General features: G+C 34.3%; 1 protein-coding gene across 1 annotated transcript in view; it reads right to left on the bottom strand.

The window, feature by feature from the left end:
• LOC123695634 overlaps nt 1-5,717 on the bottom strand; it is a 36,203-nt gene extending 30,486 nt beyond the window's left edge. Inside the window, exon 1 of the mRNA XM_045641539.1 lies at nt 5,338-5,717. The gene's annotated coding sequence lies outside the window, so the exon portion shown is untranslated. The remainder of the gene's footprint in view (nt 1-5,337) is intronic.
• Nucleotides 5,718-22,360: the final 16,643 nt, after the last annotated feature.

The following is a 22,360-nucleotide window of genomic DNA, read 5'->3' as shown; positions in this document are numbered from 1 at the left end:
TAGTATGGTCTATCGACCAGATGATTCAGTTAATTTAGGTATTTTTTTTAATAGAAAATTTGTATGATGGTCTTTAGGAAATTGCATTTAATCCGCGATCACACTGCTCCGTCTAAGGCTTAGGCGGTGCAGTGTGACAGCTTAGACTCTAAGCTAATGATTACATAATTATGTGAAAAGCAGTTATTGGTACACTGCGTCGATATTTTCCAAAATAATATCATCTCTAGCGCTCGTTTCACGTAAAAATCGTTAAGACCTTCCGTACACTAGACAGACTTTTTTTGAAGTTGAAGAAATAATTTCTAAAATTATTATCAAAACAAAACAAAAATTAGAAAAAAAACACTTTAGAGCAGTAGTTAATATAAAATTAAAAATAATTTTATTACGCTATCGTTATGTCAAAGTTTCATAATATCGTGCTCTACAATTTTACATCTCGTTTTTCCACTTTTAAAATATTCTCAAAATTTTATGGTTTCTAGCGAGTAGTGATAAAATAGAAAGTGGTTTAGAAACTAAGATTATAATAATGGTAATGATTTTGTAATAAGTAGGTAATTAATTATTAAATCTCTAAACGACTAATAATAATTAAGTAGACGACTGCCTATACACCAATAAAAATACGTTATCAGGTGTGACATACACTTTCTGGCTTAATTTATGATAATGTTTCTTTTTGAGATACATAGTTGAATACAAGTTGTATTACATAACGAACTAAATATATAAGAAAAGACGAACTGAAAATATTTTAATATTTTCAGTTATAAAATGCCTTATTTAAAGGCAAAATACCATACACATATTTCGCGATACTTGAAAACAAATTAAAACATTTAAATTAATAAATGCACACAGGTGTATAAATCTCTCTCAGCAAAGTGTGGAGTGCGTGGCTGCCGCGGAGCATCGTACTATTTTTACCCTGACCATTTACCTGGTTTCCATAAAAGCCATTAATTCGAAGTATGTCAGGGGTAGCACGAGGAATGTTTAGCCGACGGGGTGGAGGGGGGGGGGGGTTTCGCTCAAAGCACTTTTCAAGTTATTTCGTCTAAGATATTTTCCGACGTAATTTACTTCTAGAATGTTTCGCTTGTGTTTATCAAGTTTTGACATAGAAGTGCTAAAATTTGTCGAAATTTAATATGCGAAATACCGAAAGTAATAATATTAGTTAAGAATCTAAATTTTTGTCTAGTTATATAATTTATCTATCAGATATAGACATTAGACATAGCAAAAATAGCTTTTGCTACCACTATACTGAACTCTCACAATACCAAATAGTTACTACAAACCTATATGTTTAAATATACAAATCTCAAATACAAGAGCGCAAAAGATGATCGCATTTATTTCTACGAATCTGTGTACCTACCTGCGTGTATTCGAGTAGCCCTTCCTAACGGGCAGGAAACGGGACAGGTGCACGAAGGATTTCAATTAGTATATACCTATTGCTTTTAAGTTTTTGACGGATTATAAATCGTAAAAATATGACTACTATTTGGTTTGATAATGGTTTGTCACTATTTTAACAATATACCTAGTTTAATGAAAATCGTCAATAAAGTGTAGATATTTAATATTTATATTCATTAGACATTAAAAAAATACATATTGTACAATATAGAGACATCTCTACAAACATAATTTTCAGTAAAAAAAAAAAAATAAGTTGAAATCATGTTGAAATAGATATTAAATTTTAATGCATCTGCCCCTTTCACCATTCCAAATATATTGACATCGTTGTATAATCGCATTTCTCACAAAAACGCATAGATAACTTGACCAAAATAGCGTAATGGGTTCGTGTCGATCGTCACATAATACAGCCGTGATGTAAGCTTTTAATTTCCCATTGTCCTGTACTGCGCCGGGACACGCGATACCGTCTCTGTGCCTAGATATTACAGTACCTCGCTACTCTGCGCTAAGTGCTCGATTGATTTAGATATTTGAACGTTGTTTTATTTTTAAACACGTAATTATAAAGCAAATTATGCAGATTTTCAAGTTTATTTTTAACTTGTATTTTTACCTCTTTTACGTTTAAAAATACACCAGAAACTAGTTATGTAATTGGCATTTGTAATGTGTAATAAATTATATTTAACGACTCATTAAGACAAAGTGATGTTTATGTAATAAGATTAGTTCCTCTCTTAAATTATCTAAAATGTAACTTAAAATTGAAGGACCATCGATGTAATTCGCAGCTTTTCCAAAAGCGCATGTCTATTCCGTGGCAGCTACTTTTCAGTTTTATTTACTAAATCCCGCTTGGATTGGGGCTCGCTAACGAAGTGTCCTGTTTATTTCGGGCTTTAAGCTCTGAAATATAAACCGGCACTGAAGTTTAGCTGTGCAACTGTAGTGTTGGCCAATCATTACGTTAATTGAATTACATGGACGCAGGACATTGTAGTTAACATGGAAGTTAATGTACTAGTTAATAACAGACAGGATTTTGCTATGTTTAAACAGGAAAAAATTGTCAAATGTATACCTAGCTCAAAGCAATATAAACAATTCAAACTAACAGTATCCAGCCCTGAAACTACTAACATTTTTTCCAGAAAATGAGTAAAGATTGTATAAAAGGAAACAATAAATAAAATACTTTTGGTCGGAATAAAGTAATTATCAAATATCCTAATGTATTCATAGTACCAAGCAGACAGACATAATATTATAATCATAGAATCTGCGGACGCATCAATTACGAATGATTTTCCTGCGCTCACGCATATACCAAGTACTCAACTCTATTGGTCTATTCTATGTAAATTGGTAATGATTAAACTTTTGAGGCCAATGACGGACAATGTGTCGGAATAGTACTTATTTGTGAATAAACATGCACTTTATTATTATTGATTGCTGTATCAATGAGGTCAGGATGGAGTTAATTTCTTTGTTCTTACGCTTCTCGTCAGCAGATAAACCTGTTTCCTTGTGAGGCCGATGGCCATTTTACGGTACATTGATTTTTAAACTTTAACTTCCCGAGGAATTACTAAAGGAGGAAGGTTTCGATTCAGACCAAGATTATATTGAAATTTAGCTATCATCAGAATTAAAATTATGTTCTGTAGTCGTTATCCTTATGATTAAAATGTCTACTGCGATATAAACCCCAAAGGTAAATGCAATATTGGTTTCCAAAGTTCCGTTTTCTTGATTTGCATTAGCATAGTGATTTGGTCTCGTAGAAAAATTGAATTGTGATGAAAATGAACAGCTGCTTCGCGTAAATTTACGGATATAATATTTATATTTAAAAGCAATAGTTATTAAGTATTTACGTAACACGTTAACACTAAACACATTAGAATATTATGTGAAAGCATGAGAAAATCAATTTAAATAATTGATTTCAGTAACTACCTACTACCTTGTATACCGATGGGGTACAGCTATTTTTTGTCGTTTCTTATATAAAGTTATTTTCCAATATGCAATATACATTGTGCAATTTAGTTTACACCTATGAGATGCGAACGAAATTCTGAGTGTGTTATCAGAATACCTGTCTGTTACTGTGCTCTTAACGTCAAAGACAGATTAAAAATATCGTCTACCCTTACAAATTAGAAATTGGAAATAGGTATGGTGCAGAGGTATCATTAAAATGTAATAAATATTGACATGCTTTTAAAAGAGCAACTACGGAGTATCTTGCTGCTACACTTTGTTTTCCGAATCGATGGTAAATTTTGAAGGTAGGTAGGTAGGTATGTTATGAAGATTCAAAGTGCTTCTAGAAGAAGTCTAATAATTTAATAAATAAATATTTGAGTTTATTCAAATTTCAAATTTATTCAAGCAAATCGAAATTTGAGCTGATTTTTCCTTGTACTTTACCATGGATGTGTGATGTGTCTATCTGTTATCAATTTGTCCGGTTCACTATAAAACGCATTATATTTATTATCATTAGTTAGCCGGTAAACATGACCAGTGTGGGCTGATAACGTTTCTGTTGACCGTCAGCAAATAAGGTCATATTTATGATAAATTATCCTCGGGCTAATTTATTTCCGCATTTTAATCTGTATGTTCGCTGCATTATTGTGCCTAATTTATACTTGATGTGGAACAATAATTTCAATATTAATATAATAAGGCCTGTTTTTTATCTACAAACCTGTAACACATTCCAATGTTCAACCCAAAAGTTTTGCCACTAGATACCTACCTACCAAACGCTTGGGGCTACGTACCTACCTACCTAAGTTTTAATTTACTATACTTTTGTTACAGATCGGTAGCAAGTTGTAGGTATTACCTACCTAGTTCACAACATTCCCTACGATAGGAGCGTGTTCATAGCATGTCAAATTAGTTGGTAATTACCTTAATGAATATCGACAGTTACCGAACGGGAGGAATCTGTTGTTACGTAGGTAACCGATAACTTTGGTGTTTACGAACGTTATCTCCGCCGAAGTTTCAACCGACTTCAAAAGGATCTCATACCTACATAGGTATGTGAAGCGATCCTTAATATTGGCGCCACTGAATCTGATGAATATCTTGCGTGTAGGTAGGTACGTACCTATTTGATATTTGTTATTTTGGATTTAAGACAGTCGTTAAAACGGGTTAAACATGTTATATATTATTATACTGGTGAATCTCATTAGGACAAGTGATAACTGCGTTAAAAACAACCGACTTCAAACTTGCACTTGCAACATTTACAATAATTACAGACAAAAATGCTCATAAAATAAAAACTACTGGGCCTATCCGAATAAAATTTTTATGGGACCAATTCGACACCATCCCGTATCGAACAAAAAAAGAATCACGTAGGTAGTTACTTAAATCGGTTTAGAAACCTCGGAGTAATCGGTGTACAACTGTACATACCTACCTACATAAAAAAAACATACCAGCCGAATTGATAACCTCCACCTTTTTTTGAAGTCGGTTAATAAAATAACACGACACAATTTGGCGCGTTATTTAAAAATAAAAGCATCATAGATTAGGTCTACGATGCTTTTATTTGTACGTATCGAACAATATTAAGAAATACGAATACCTACCAATTACCAAACCGAATGCATCCATTTAAAAAAAAAACTATAATTAATAAAACTTTCATCCTGTGTACCCAACGTAGCTAGGTATGTTATAAAAATTAAAGGGAACTTGTTTAGAACAAATACAATTCATGGTTGGTCTTGAAGAGCAATTTTGCCGATTATCTACTAAAAAGGGCCTTCTCCGAGGTCTACTAGATTACTAGACAAAGACCAGGGTCGTACGGGTCGTACAAGTCACGCTATTTAATTAAAAACTTTTTTTTACCTTCGAAAACCGCTCGTTTTTCATTTTCATCAATCACTAAACACAACAGACGTGTCCATTATTAATTAACGATTATTACAATATATAAGATATCAACGACACAATTTACTGTAAAACGATATTAATTTGTACAAATTTAAATTATAACAATACACAATTTATTATTAGTTTCGACATAACCACACTTTCACTGTAAATACACCGCATTGTCTTATAAAACACCATTTATGACACAACCAATATATAACAAAGGGTGTATACCGTATTTATTATGTTTTAGGCACTTTGTGCTATTTATTGATAAGTTTACACCAATTATAAAAAGTTTTAATCGAAAACCATTTAAAAACATGTAACGTTCACTATAAAGTATAAACAACTGTTTGAGTGTGAAGTTCGTACGTCAAGCCAAGGGCACCAATCGACGCGACGCTTGCAGGCGGCAGGGCAGCCAACATGGCGGCAACGCACGCTCGTCGCTCAGTCAACGGCCTTTGTGAATTAATGAATGGGTCTGACGAACCTGACTTCAGGGTGATGTGATTGATGCACTTGCTCTTGCGCAACTTTATGTACTACGTCCCATTACAGAGATCGATTATTATTTCTTTTAGCTACATGCCTTGGCCTACCATTAAAAATAATTTTTTGGGTGAAATAATAACTATCGTAGTAATCTACAATATTTATTATTAATTTATTAGATAATAATAATTTATTAGATAGAAATACTTAATGATCTAAGATAGAAATGTTTTTGTTAATAAAAGTATTAGGTATCTATCAGTTTAAGACGTACCTTCTTAGAGTATAGTTATTTAATAAAGAAACTTAATTATTTTTTTGTGAATTATTTACCAAATTTTGTGTATTACGTAACTATAATTTTGAAATTATTGTTTAAGTCAAAATATGCATTTCTTACTAAAAAAAAATCAGAACTAATAAATAATATCAATACCTGAAAGCGATATCACTAACTAATTTGTGACGGATAATTTATTTTAATTTATAATTCACGTAATAATATGGCATTTCTCGTTCGTGAATCAAATTTCTTCAGCATTCTGAGCCAATTAAGCGTAATTATTGTTTCAAACTCGTGATTAAGTTCCTTGACCGAATATCTCAAGTCTAAATAAGATTTATTGCTTCATCGTTATTATTAACAAGATTTTAATTCAATTCTGTACATAACCTTAATATTGAGATTTTCAGGCAACAAACATTTTGTAGCATCCAATTACAAGACTTCGGTGTTTTTTTCTAAAAAAAAAAAAATATCAATGAAAGGAAGTAGTAATCGTAAAATATTTTCATTGAAATAGGTACCTACTTAAAGCTTTAAGTATTTTAATCTCGTTAGATATATTATGTTACTGCGTAACCGAAATTAATTTGAATTTCCCCATAGCCCCAATGTAGGCATCAATTTATTCGGAAATAACTCGGAATCTAGGCATCAATTATTGTAAACATACACAATAAATGTAAATAATCTTATAATCTGTAACGTAAACAAACATAAGTGCAAATTGCTAGTAATTACAATTTACAACGATAGTACGTCAGTCGTCACTGCCGGCCGCCGGTGAAAGTGAGCGTCGCTGTGTTATGTTACGTGATACTAATTGTTTACTTTTTCATTCATTAATAAGTATTTAAGGCAGCTCAATAGACTGATATCTAAATCTCTGCGACACGACATTCGCTCCTTTAATGCTTCAAGCATTGAGGAAGCGATTAAGCGAAACCAAGGCTCGAAAGTGTTTGCAAGAGATATGTCTATTGGGCAGAGCCGGCTGACGAAGCTGAAGACAGACCGTGGCGTAGTAGTGTCGGCCAAGTCAGAGGTATTAGGAGAGGTCGAGAGGTTCTACCGGCAGCTTTACACCTCAGTTGCCAAGCCTGTTAATAGTCCGGCTATAAAGACCCAAGAGCCCGACTAACCCGACATTTCACCGAGGATATCCCGGACATCAGCCTGTACGAGATTAGGATAGCTCTGAAACAGCTTAAGAACAACAAGGCGCCGGGTGAGGATGGAATCACCTCTGAGCTTCTGAGAGCGGGTGGAAAACCAATCCTCAGGATGCTCCAGAGGCTATTCAATTCCGCCTTGCTCGAGGGCACAACGCCTGAAGCATGGAGCAGGAGTGTGGTTGTTCTATTCTTCAAAAAGGGAGATAAGACGCTATTGAAGAACTACAGACCGATATCACTCTTGAGTCATGTTTATAAGCTGTTTTCAAGGGTTATTACGAATCGTCTCGAACGCAGGTTAGATGACTTCCAGCCTCCCGAAAAAGCCGGTTTCCGTAAAGGCTTTAGCACCATAGATCACATCCACACGCTGCGGCAAATTATACAGAAAACCGAAGAGATTTGCCACTATGCTTAGCGTTCGTGGACTATGAAAAAGCCTTCGATTCGATCGAGACCTGGGCCGTGTTGAGGTCTCTCCAGCGGTGCCGTATTGACTATCGGTACATCGAAGTATTGAGAAGCTTGTACGAAAACGCCACCATGTCAGTCGGAGTACAAGATCAGTGTACAAAGGCAATCCCATTGCAGCGCGGTGTTAGACAAGGCGACGTGATCTCGCCCAAACTTTTTACCGCTGCTTTGGAAGATGCCTTCAAACTGTTAGAATGGAAAGGACTTGGCATCAATATTAATGGCGAGTACATCTCTCATCTTCGATTTGCCGACGACATCGTAGTCATGGCAGAATCCCTGGAAGACCTTAATACAATGCTCGATGACCTCTACAGAGTTTCACAACAAGTGGGCCTTAGCATGAACATGGACAAGACGAAAATCATGTCAAATGTCCATGTTGTGCCCACTCCGGTCTCTGTTGGAAACTCTATTCTCGAAGTTGTTGACGAATATGTCTACCTCGGACAAACCATCCAATTAGGCAGGTCCAACTTCGGGAAAGAGGTCAATCGTCGAATCCGACTCGGATGGGCAGCGTTCGGGAAGTTACATAACATCTTTTCGTCCAAAATCCCTCAGTGCCTGAAGACAAAAGTCTTCGAGCAATGTGTGTTGCCGGTGATGACATACGGTACAGAAACGTGGTCTCTAACCCTGGGCCTTGTGCACAAACTCAGCGTCGCTCAACGTGCTATGGAAAGGGCTATGCTCGGAGTTTCCCTACGAGATTGAATCAGAAATGAGGAGATCCGTAGGAGAACCGGTGTCACTGACATAGCTCGCCGGATTAGCACGCTGAAGTGGCAATGGGCTGGGCACATAGCCCGCAGAACCGATGGCCGTTGGGGCAGAAAGGTTCTCGAATGGAGACCACGTACTGGACGACGAAGCGTGGGACGACCACCCACAAGATGGACAGACGACCTGGTCCGAGTGGCAGGGAGCCGCTGGATGCAGGCCGCCGGTGACCGGTCGTGGTGGAAAACCCTGAGGGAGGCCTTTGTCCAGCAGTGGACGTCCCACGGCTGAAACGACGACGAATAAGTATTTATTGAGGTTATTGTATTAAATATTATTCATAAAGCAGCGGATTTATATCGTGAATAATAAACAAAAAAATCGAGACTTCTGATTTTCTGATTGATAGAAATAGATTTCGAATAATTTGCTGTTATCGTTCTTTATCCTACTTTTTTTATAAATATTCAAATTATTTACAAGTTTTTTCAACCAACTTCAAAGAAAGGAAGTTATTTATTCGTTTTGTAAATCTTGTTCAAGAGTTTCTGTTAATTAGAAAAACAATAGATAAATTTATATGTCTATGTCCACACTATGTCGTCATTTAATTCGATTTTCAAAATGAAAGGAAGATAATAATTAATAATAATAGCTCAATGTCATTGCTCAATGTAAGAAAATGGTTGTTTCTTTTTGTAATTACGGCTCTTAATTCTTATCAAGCTCACAAGTTAGTTGAATTTTCACCTCAACAGATATCGTAACGCGAGCCGGGTCTAGCGATTAGGTATCAGAAAATTATTATATTCCCAGAATATTGGAACAATATTGTATTATATATTATTTCATACAATATGATCTAAACGTGTATATAATTGAGTTCGCGTGAGCTTTGAGCGCCTATTCATGAGATATAAGTAGTGGGTATAGTTCATTAATTATTATATTTCACACCGACATATTGTGGATATTAATTGGAAGTTCCCAAAATGTTCATCACGCTAACGCTTGTCCGGTTACCTTTGTATTTTTCAAAGTTTCAATCGAATTGCTATCAAAGCGTGATATTATGAAATAAGTACTTATTACAAAAAATACAAAACTGAAAAAAAGCCCGAAAAAGTAGAGGTAAGTTTCATGTTTAATTAATTAATTTACTTTTAATTCTATCCATAAACATAAATGAAATAAAGGTTTGATTGTTTATAATTGAACTGTTGTGGCATCCGTACATCGCATTATTTGCCTTCATTACAGCGAAATACAACATACAAACAAGTTGAAATTGCAATAATTGGAGTTACCATTTATGTTAGTCACATGTTAGTAACTTCGAATCTGCCTTTGTCAAGCAATGACGCGAATGGCTCCGAGTTCACAAGTTTCTTGTATTGCCTAACAAACTACATTAGTTTGATTATTGGTACACATCTCGGATAAAGCAAGTAACAGGTTTTGTTGTAATAGTTTTTATGTACAGGGTTTCCCACTATTGGTATACTATGCGCGAAGAGACTTCTAGTTTTGCATACACTGATCATGTAAAAAATACTTAATAATAATAAAATTACGCCAAAAAACTTTTGCTTAATTTTTCCTTAAAATCCATGTTTTCGTCTTAGCTTCGCACAGCCGGCATATACCGCTTCGCTAATGTGAGCATTTCGTCTATGAAAACATAATAAACGATAGCTCACGTGCGGGTGGCAAAGTTGAGCGAGTTGCTTCTTAGGGGTGTAGGTACACATATAGTTTTAAGAATTCATCTAAGTATTCGTCAAAAACTTCGTCTGGAATTTTATAAATATTTTGTACTTTTTTCGTAATCAGCGTATGCAAAACTATAACCTCCTTGGGGCTTAGTATACCGTTGCTGGGACACCCTGTTTGCTACAATAATATGTAGGTATTATGAAATAACAAACTTCGTATGGAGCAAAAATTATTATTCACGAGCGCTTGTTAAAGTTTTAGTTAGGGTTTAGGGCTGCGGGATTCAATAAAGTTATATACTATCTGCCCGTGACCACAAGGTCGGGTTAAATCATAATAATATTATACTGAACCAGCTGCGTTTCGCGGTTTTATCCGCGTGGTTCCGCTCCTGTTGCCTTTGCCCTTCCTCGATAAATGAGCGATCTAACACCGAAAGAATTTTTCAAATTGGACCAGTAGGACCTGAGACTAGCTAAAAGAAACTCTTCAGCTTTATATATTATAAATTCATTAATACCTATATTAAGTACGAGTAAAGTTCTTAAAAATCATCTTACCTTAAGTAGGTACTAAAAATACTATAATATAACGATAAATAAAGTGTAATCAATAGTGGAATAGAAAGCCTAGTTCTCCCTCATTTAGGTGATGTAGGTCGACGAGGGTATGTCATGTTATATCTATACTTCATACGTGTACCTTGTAGACTTTAATTTATTCGCTAACTGCTCTCTAGACGCAAATTACTGTTACAATGTTATAGACTGACAGTCTTGATACCACTGAGAAGTATACCCACGTCTAAATTAATATTTTATTAAAATTAATGAACCAATGTAATCTATATTACATAATTTCCTTTGTGATATATATTAGAAAATGTTAATTATTAATAATTATTCGTGACTTATTAAAATTTATGATCAGGGGATTGTTTTAACAGTTTTTCCTAACGAATAGTAGCTTAAACGAAAACCACCAAATTTATCTCTTTTTAAAATACTCCTCCTTTGGATTATTAATGATGCTGTGAGAGATTTTTCTTCTAAAAGATAAATTGCTCTTCACCAAGCAGATAATTTTCAATTTTCTGACAGGGATTTAATGGATGGTCATTAACATGATGATGTTAACAAAAGTCATAGCCACATTTAAGAGTCAAAGATCAGTTTTTTATTTCACTTCACATAATATAGATACTATAATATTATAAAGCTGAAGAGTTTGTTTGTTTGAACGCGCTAATCTCAGGAACTACTGGTCCGATTTGAAAAATTATTTCGGCGTTAAGTAGCCCGAAGGCTATGTATCATCACACTAAGCCCTAGAAGGCTATTTATCATCACGCTAAGACCAGCAGGAGCGGAGTCACGCGGGTGAAACTGCGGAGCGCAGCTAATAAACGAGAAATAATATTATAGAACGGATAGAACCACTTCATAATTACTTAGTCTACAATCTAGACGTAAACTCAACTACACGTCTAATTATTTCGATAAACTCAACAAGCCAGCAATTATCTCGTCGTAAATCATTTAGCAAAGCATCGAAATAGCTTTGCTATGAAACGCATCCATCGTACCACAATGGCGTAGCAAGAAACCAGACATAGTACGTAATTACTGGGAAAGGCCACTGTATTTCTCATTATCCGAGTATTGAGTATTGGCAGTGGAAGTTTGTTCCTTCATATTGAAACTAAATTGAATATTACTGAGAGCGAAGTTAGTGAGAAATAGGTACATGAACTAACTAATTATTATCTTTGTTCATTTTTATATTGCGTTTGATTCAGCAGGCGATATAAACATTGTTTTTTTGGTGGATAGAGTATATAGAGACCTATCACTTAATATTTTGAAGTATATACGGATGCTTAAAGATTTAAGTTAAAAAAATATTTTTACATAATATATGTAAGTATATTATGTGTACCTAAGTAAAAACTAAAATAATGTATATCGATACATTATGTGTAAGTAAGTATGTATTTACTTAGGTAGGTATTATAAAAAAAACTACTGCTTATATTGGCACAGCGAATTCCAATAAAGTACGAAGCTAAGATAAATTCAAGTTGTATTTGGATCATTAAAACTTCATTTTGCATTTATAAAGTTTTTTTAATTTAATTATTAGTCTGCGGACGACACGCTTTAAACTCGGAAAAACTTAATACCAAATGAAATGAGATCATATATTTTAAAATATATAAGTAGATAGGTAATAATAAGTGAACCTAGTTTAGTATTATTTATTTTGTGTGGTAAAACTAATAAAATGGTCAGTCTGGGCGGAATAGCCAGGTGGAAAAGCTAAAGTGTTTAATAAAACACTAAATTAAATTATAATTTCACGTTTTCATTCACACCTCGATATTTATATATTTCATATCTGAAATATATTTTGATTCGATACCACAGCCCTCACCCGATTTAACACCGGTTAATATTTAAATTACCTATAGGCTATATCTACATGAATTACAGATGTTTCAAGTTCAATAGTTGCCAAACCATAACTGCAGCCGCTTTCATTACGCAACAAAAGTCTGGTATTGTAATACAGAGAGATTGAATATTAAACACAGGTTTAAATTCCGTAGAGGAAGCTCCGGGCCGGAGGGCATCCAAGGGCGGATCCAGCTTTAGTGCCAGGGGGGGGTCACATAGTCGAGGTCGAGTTACAAAAGCTATATTTTGATAAATTTAATTGATGAGTAGATAGTAGATTTAAAAAAACGGCCAAGTGTGAGTCGGATTCGCGCACCAAGAGTTCCGTACAAACATGTTTTAACTTTAAATTTTTGCTTTTTTGCAATTTTTCCTTTATCAGTGCTATAAGACGTAACTTTCAATTTTTTTTATAAAATTTCAAGATTCTGTGTTTACGGGAAGTACTCTGTAGGTTTTGATTCCTGGCGACATGACACTTGCAAATGTCGAAACGATAATTTGCAGCATAAACGGCTCTATCTTTTGATTACATTGGGTTATAAGTTTGATTTTTCCCCACTTGAAGGGACCGTAGATTTAAGTACCTATTCGATATTAATTTCAGCGTAGAGGTATCTACGTGTTCCTGAGAAAAAGGGTCTTAACAGACAGACAAACTTTAAAGTTAATACCTAAAGATATTTTGTTTTACATTCTAGTCATTATTTTTTTTGCAATTATTTCTTTATCTGTGCTACAAGATGCTGCTTTGTATCGAATTTCAAGATTGTTAATTCACAGGAAGTACCCTGTAAGCTTTGAATTTTGATAACCTTGCGAATGTCGAATGCGAAAATATTCAGCACTAGCTGCTGCGCGCGGTTTCACCCCCGTGGCTCCACCCCTGTTGGTCGTAGCGTGATGACACATAGCCTATAACCTTCCTCGATAAATGGGCTATATAACAGCGAAAGAATTTTTCAAATCGGACCAGTAGTTCCCGAGATTAGCGCGTTCAAACAAACAAACAAACAAACAAACATACAAACAAACAAACTCTTCAGCTTTATAATATTAGTATAGATTTACGGCTGTATCTTCGTAATCAGCGTTGACATGGAAATTCAGCTTAAAGATATGAGTACATATTATAATATGTGAATATCAATTTAATAAATTTAAGCGTTCATAGTTAAAAGGTTATAAGTTTTAAATTATTTTTTTTTAACATAATGTCATTAAAAATTCGTATTTTTCGTAATTACTCCTATAACTGTGTTATAAGATGTTACTTTGTACCAAATTTCGAGGCTCTGTGTTCTTGGGAAGCACCTGTAGGATTTGATTTCCTTGCGAATGTCGAAATTTTCAAAATTTACGGCTGTATCTTTTGATTGCGTTGGCTTACACATTTGATTTTTTCACAGCATCAAGAGACCGTAAACTTTATTATTCCATATAAATTTCAGCTTGATACCTCCACGCGTTCCTGATTAAAAGGGTGTTAACAGACAGACAGACATTCGCAAGGTCATCAAAACCTGCAGGGTACTTCCCGTAAACACATACTCTTGAAATTTAGTTAAAAGTATCTTCTTATAGCACAGATATAGGAATAATTGTGAAAACCCTGATTTTTTAATTACATTAAAAAATATATATTTTTAATAATTTTTGACTTACAACCCCTTCACTCAGTATTAAATTGATATTCACATCAGAACTCAGGTCTATAATAACTTTAAGCTGTTATTTAATTCCACTTCTATGTCAACGCAATCAGAAGAAATAGCAATTAAAGCCACCAATTCTGAAACTCGCAACTACTTGCAAGGGAATCAAAACCTACAAGGTACTTCCTATGAACATCGAGTCATGAAATTTGATTAAAAGCAAATTAAAAGCAACGTCTTAAAGCACAGATAATGAAAAAAAATGTTTGAAAAAAATTTTAAGATACAAGTTACAACAAAAAAATAGGTTTGCTCGGAGCTCTCGGTGCGCGAGTCCGACTCCCACTTGGCCGTATTTTTGTCCTAATTTTACTGTATTTTCTATTGTGATTTACCATTTATTCATTTATTGACCTGATAATTATATTATAAAATTTGGCCTTGTTTAGTTAAAAATGTTTTGCTATTTTATGTCTTATCCACGAACTGGGATATTTCGATATTTGAGGTTTTGTGAGAAAAGTGTAACAGCAAAAGTTGTAGAAAATATTTTAATTAGTTACCTACAACTTTACCATTACAATTTATTCCGCAGTTATAGCCTATAGGTTTTTTCGATAATCGAAAAACCTGTTTTTTGTCCTTAAATTCCGACCCCAAATCGACTGAAATTAACTTTTCCTAAAATTTTTGTTAGGTATATTCTCTTCTGTTTGTATTTGATTTCATTGTTCTATATTACTTTTATGTTTAAAATTATGTATTAATTTGTTAATTTAAAAAGTTAATATTAAATTGGTTCACTTAGGTCGTGGACCTAGCCCAGGGGGGGGTCATGACCCCATGACCCCCCCCCTGGATCCGCGCTTGAGGGCATCGCGCGGCAATTCATTACACGCTGCAAAAACTCGGCATTAAACCTGTCTTGAACAACTTGCATGCGAAGGCAGATTATACACGAAAGGCCAACACGTAACGATTGTTATAATTTATAACTTGTAACTTTAAATTTATGTTTTTCACAATTTTTCCTATATCTGTGCTTTATGACGTTGCTTCGTACGATACATACCTTTGCGAATGTCATATTAAAAATTTGCAGCATAAACTACTATATTATCTCTTGATGGTGTTTGCTTAGAAGTTTGTTTTTTTTACAGCTGCAAGGGACAATACACCTGAGTATTTGGAAGAAACGAACTTGACAGATAGACAGACGGACAAACAAGAAAGTGATCCTACAAGGATACCATTTTTTCCTTTTTGTGTTTCGGTACTCTGTAAAGAACTTGACTAGTCAGAATAACTAAAAATCCCGGAGTTTATTCAATGTTTGCTGTATATTATTCGAAAGACGTTAATTTGATAATTTAGGAATACAGAGACAACGAATTGCCCTTTAATATTCAGTTCTTTTACGAAGGTTTGTAGTCTTATTTTTAGTATCAGATACTAACATACACAAAATTAACTTATTACATTTTAATTGTGTAGACTCGTGCTTTCAGACACTCGTGATTAGACCGCCTATGAACAAGTTTTTGAATTACAATTAGTTACTGGATGTAGTGTCCGTATATGAAGCTCTCGATTAAATAATTATTTATTGCTGTTAATTGTGTCGTCGTTAAAGAGTTCATTAGCGCAGTCTAGAATTTTAATGGGCTGTAAAACTATTTTGAAAAACATATTCCGAGAAGCGCAAGCTTTACACGACGGAGATAACACCATAATTGTGATATCTGATACTATAATCATACATTCAACTTGTATTTTCTGCTGTTTATTTATTTATTTATTTACCAAGGATAGCCAACAATTGTTTACACTATATATGGCATAAAAGGAAAAATACAATTTAACGTATCAAGTGTAACAATTACTTACAGGCTAACACTACATGCTTTTGAAAACGGTTATGACTTATGAACATTAAAAAAAAAAAAAACTGATAAATACACAAGATAACGTTTAACAAATTATCAACAGAATATCTATTTAAAAACTAATGTAAGTCATATTAAAATAAAATCGGCATACAAAAATTACAATTTTAAAATATTAAATTAAAGTACATAAAAAGTTATAAACCAACATAAAAATTCATTTTTTATAATATTAATAATATAATATAATATCTACATAAAAATAAAGTTCGACAGACAAAATATCTATTTAAACAATGTAAATATTCAAGTTAAGATAAAATCGGCATTTAATTTACAATTTTCAAATATAATATTAAAAAGCTTAAAAAAAACCAACACAAAAATTCAATTTTTTTTTATAATATCTACACAAAAATATAGTTTGAACAAACATAAGAAAAATATCCATTTATAAATAATTTAAACATTCATATTAATATTAAGATAAAATCGTCATTCAATTAATTACATAACAATATTAAAAATTAAAGAAAAAAAATTAAAATAACAATAACAATAAAAAAGCTACAATTAAATAAATACATTATTTGGTACAATTATTTTTCCTTGAAATATTTGAGAGAAGCATTATAAAACTTAACCACACTGTCTGCATTTATATCTATTAGATCACTGTATTCGTTTAGAGATTTAGTTAATCTGCCGATGGGGGAATTTGCCCCTAGAACCGTTCTTCGTAGTGGCGGACACAACGGAGTAATACGTTTACGTGGGTACTTGGATGGAACGCGAAAATTTATCAGATGCAATATGCCTGGACAGTTAATTTTATTTCTAAGAATTTTAAAGAGAAACAACACATCGCTGACATTATAGCGGGTCGATAGAGAGATCATTCCGAAAAAGCCGAGACGCTCCTTATAAGAGGACAGCTGCTTAGCTTTCCCTTTAAAAAAAGCTAAGTGCCATAAAAAACGTTTCTGGACCCTTTCCAATCTCAACATGTGAGTGGCAAAGTGCGGCCTCCAAACGATACTACAGTATTCCATAATACTTCGTACTAAGCTATTGTATAGCATAATTTTTGTACGCTCACGGATAAAGTCCTTAGTGTTTCGGATTAGGAAGCCTAACATTCGGGATGACTTCTTAATGACATGATCAATATGAGGTACAAAGGTTACTTTCTTATCAAAAATTACTCCCAAATCTCGGATTGTGTCAACATTTTGAATTAGTTCATTACCAATTAGATACTGCGATCGAAAGGTTAAATTTTTACGGGAAAAACTTACATGGTAGCATTTTTTTGGATTTAGTTGCATTTTGTTTTGATAACACCATTGAGTAAGCCTATTTAAATCGTCCTGAAGTAGCGCAATGTCATTCGGTTCATCAATAGCTCTAGCAAATTTTAAGTCATCGGCATACATAAAACATTCAGAAAATTGAAAACATCGGGGCAGGTCGTTGATATAGATGTTGAAAAGGACGGGTGCTAAGTGCGAACCCTGGGGAGCACCCGATGAAATGTGGTGACTATTGGATCTGTACCCATTCATGACGACAAAGAACTCGCGGTTCGTAACATAAGACTGGATCCAATTTAATAGTGACCCTGTGATGCCATATGCAGAAAGTTTATAGACTAGTATAGGATGAGAGATTCTATCAAAGGCTTTGCTAAAATCTGTATAGATGACGTCAAATTGTTTATTTGCGTCAATATTTCGGATAAGAGACTCTGTAAACGTCACCAAGTTTGTGGTTGTTGATCTTGATGGAATGAAACCATGCTGGTGATCACTTACATAGAGCTTGAAATGTTGTTGGATGTAAGGACAAATTAATGACTCGAAGACTTTCGCAAATGTTGAGATAATTGAAATAGGCCTATAATTTGAGACTATATCCTTCTTCTCGGACTTATGTACGGGGACGACTTTAGCTTTCTTCCATTGAATCGGGAAAGTTCCAGACTTCAGCGACTTATTAAAAATTATTACCAGGGGGTCAACGAGGGCTGTCGCACAAGTAGATATAAAAATAGGCGGAATCCCATCAGGACCAGCACCTTTTTCGACATTCAGCGACTGTAACTTTTTAAGAATGCAGTCCCTATCAAGTGACGGTATTATTAAGCATTGGCTATTAGTTTCAATTGCATCTAGATGATAAGGAACACGAGAGACACTGTCATGAGCAGTTGTGTATGATGATAAAAAATACGAAGCAAAAAGATTACATATTGTTGTAGCATCTGATGAAGAAGTCTCGCTATCGCTCATAGTCAGGGGATAGGAACTGGTTCCACCGCGCTTTAACTTGATATAAGACCATAAGAGCTTTGGATTCTTCAATAGATTAGATTCTAATGAGTCCATATATTTTTTGTATAAGTCCTTTGCTAGTAATTGACATCTCTTTGTTATTAATTTGAATTCAATTTCATCCATTGGATTTTTGTACATCTTATAACGCAATCTCAACTTATTCTTTTCTTTTAATGAACGTATCATTCCTTTATTAAACCATGGTGGATAACGAGTCGATGAGGTTTTACTGGTTGGAACATGCTTAGCTATGATCTCATTTAGCAAATCATATAGAATTTGAACCATGCTATCAACATCATTAGACCCACCAAGAACTTCACTCCAATTAAGACTATTCAGGTACTCTATAATTTTCTTATAATTTGCTTTGTAGAAATTACGTTTCAAGTTGTGTTTGTTGTAAGGTAGATTTAGTTCCTTTAAAAATATAAGTGTAATGTCAAGCGGAGGGTGAAGTACGTCAATGGATGTCAAAGTGAATAAGGGTTCACTTACTGAGCATGAAGATAAGGAAGAAAGGACAAGATCCAAAGTTCGACCAGAAATATTTTTTACACAGTTGAATTGGGACAGTTTACTAACATCAACAAATTCCAGAAATGTTTTGCACACATTAGGAAGAGATATATTAAGGGATCTAGAGGTCCAGTTTATTTTACCTAGATTGAAATCTCCTATTATGCATATTGGCATTTTTGTCGACTCAATGACTATATTGCAGTGCTCAATAAAATGTTCGATGGAGGACAGAGAAACAGGTGGAGGATGGTACACTGCACAGAAGATAACTTGATTTGAGACGTGATTAGAAGGCACATCAACAGTCACCCAGAGATCCTCACATCTACTTTCCCATCTATCGATACGGTAGGAGTTAAATTTCCTTAGAACAGCAATTAAGACTCCACCGCCATCTTTATTTGGGTGAAAACCTGACGTCTCCCTATCCCGCCTATAGATCACGTACCTATCATCAACCAGTTCAGAACTAAGTATATTGCTATTTAGCCAGGTTTCGGTTAGGATTATTATATCATAATCGGTACAGGAAATATTATTGTAAAAAGTGTTGGTTTTAGTTCTAAGGCCCCTGCAATTTTGGTAATAGATTTTTAAATTATTGAATTTTGTAGAGGTTAAGTCTCAATCATGGTTATAATAAAAGAAAAACTTACGATCTAGGTTCAGCTAAATTAATTTGCTAAGACTAACACTATTCTTGATCAATATATATTCAGCACCATCAGTTTTACGTACAAATATTTTACCATTTCTAACCCAGACGTATTTGTAACCCATTTCTTTAGCTTTAATTCTGGTCGCTGCATGAAGAGCCTTGTTGGCTGGCGAAAGGTGTTCCATTATGTAAACAGGAGACCTCTGTGTCTCACAGCCCAGATGAGTAGAGTTTAGTTTATCGTGAGGGTTGTTTTGGTTATACTTCAGAATCGAGGCAAGCAGCTGATCGCGCATCTTTGTTGACGTTAACTGAACCACTATAGACCGTGGGCGAGAATTCGATTTATTGGACTTAGCAACGCGAGTACAATGCAAAATATCTTTTTCTCCGATGTTGCAATTAACAACGTTGCCTAGTTGAGTAACGATGTTGTATAGATTCTCATTTCTTTTTTCAGGCATGCATTGTATTTCCAGATTATTCGAACGAGAATGTTGCTCCAGGTTATTAATTCGTAAAAGTAAATCATCAATTGAATTTCTAAGTTCGGTATTTTCTTTTTCTAATTTTTTTGTTATTTCAGTGGCCGATTGCTGTAATTTCTCAATTTCATCAAATCTTGCATTCATAAACTGCATCGATCTTACGAGCTCCTTCATTTCCTCACGGACTGGTATTAGTTCTTTATTGATAGTGGAGACAATACTAACATTAAATTGACCTAACATCTCGCTAAATTCCGTTTTTATAATATTCTGTATCATTAAACGTAAATCTTCATTATTAGATATCGGAGAAGTTGGTGGTGGGGATCCTGAGGCTTGCCTTTTATTGCCTCTATTCAAGGTTACATTACGGATAGGAGTCGAATCCTTCTTCAAAGTTTTTGGGTTCTTGCTTAGGCATATAGGGCAGTTCCAGGATTTTTCCTCCTTAGATTTGTAGGGGGAAACCTTCATAGATAAGCAGGCATAATGAAATGACTTTCCACACGATGAACATATAATGCACTTTTGGTTTCCACCAGTATCATCGTCATTTGTGCAACATCCCCATAATGCGGATACAGTAGCCATAGTATATATTTAAAAAGTGTAATCCAAAAACTTTAACTTATATTTCCGAATTTTCCCTATATAAAGATTCTCACAGCGGCACACAAGGGCAAGGCACTAAGTAACTTACGTTCCGTCGCTTATTCTTTGACGCAATGGGCGGGGACTATGCTTCAACGCGGCAGGCAAGCAGTTCTGATGCTTATGCGTGGAGCGGAACCGTGCAAATTGCACGCACTACGCGTAGAAATCACAAGTCATGCAGACGTCAGTACATCGATTGTAATATAACTTTTGAACGGAATGATATTAGTTCGCTTAAAATACACACTGTTTATTGATATTTTTGATGTAATTCACTGCAGCACTGGTTTATTGTCAAGTTATGAAAGTACTTGTTGCAATTTAAACGTAAATAACTTTAAGAAATAGTAATTCTTCACAGAGCAAAAACTAACGTATGCTAGCCGTTTGAGTGCACGGTCAAAGATGATGTTTATAGATTGTTCTCAGTAAAGACAATGATAATAATTAACTCAATTCCCATAACCTTACCGTAGTCAGTCATGTTTAAAACTTATTTAATTTCCTTTAATAGATGTGCCTACCTTCTGCAGTTAATTTAACAAAACAATTTAATTACTACATTTTATAGCCAGTACCTTAATGTAATGAAGGTCACGATCAAATAAATCGTTAAATAACTTTTATAATATACTTGATATAAAGTATCTTTAAATGTCTAAATAAATCGAAGTAAATGTCGCGGAAGCGTCGTAAAACAAAGAGTTAAGATGTATTGGACTGAAAGCTCGGCTACAGCTCTTGTTTTCACTATTTTACTGTGGTTTGAGTGCTTTTTTCTTCTTATACCATTTCTTATTTAATGTTAAGGCAACAAAAATATTACGATGGGTTCTTAAACGATAAACTTGAAAATCATAATTATAATAAACAAGCTTTCCGCCCGCGATTTCGGCCGCTTTGTCTTAAACGTAATAAATTATAATATCATAACCCTTCCTCTTGAATCACTCTATCTATTACAAAAAACTGATTCGGATGTTCCGTTGCGTAGTTTTAAAGATTCAAGCATACATAGAGACATAGGGACAGAGAAAGCGACTTTGTTTTATACTACGAGCATACATATTATGCTTAAATCATCGTAACAACAGTCACAATAATTCTAAATATTGAGCAATATTCCAAAAGGAAATACAAAAGGTTGATTCAGCTCTGTGACCCAGTATATTAGCACACGTCTGCCAACATTAGCACTATAACCGGGTTTACTGAAACAAGTTTGGTTGTATTCGGCACCGGACAGTCGACACAATATGTCGATGTCCTCCCGGAGGAAATAGCATTCCTCAGTTCTCTCTTCCACTGCTATGCATTTCGAGGTTCGAGTGTATTTGCAAGAGTAGATGACGTTTAATTATGCACTTTAAATTCAAATCACTACATAATTTGTGTTGTGTAGAAAATCCAGTAAAAATTAAAAAATAATTCAGGTCTTTAATGATTAATTATTTATTGATTCACAACAATAA

Source organism: Colias croceus, chromosome 11, assembly GCF_905220415.1.
Source record: "Colias croceus chromosome 11, ilColCroc2.1".
Lineage (NCBI taxonomy): Eukaryota > Metazoa > Arthropoda > Insecta > Lepidoptera > Pieridae > Colias > Colias croceus.
Note: the sequence above shows the minus strand (reverse complement) of the source record. Positions and strands in the feature narration are given on the sequence as shown.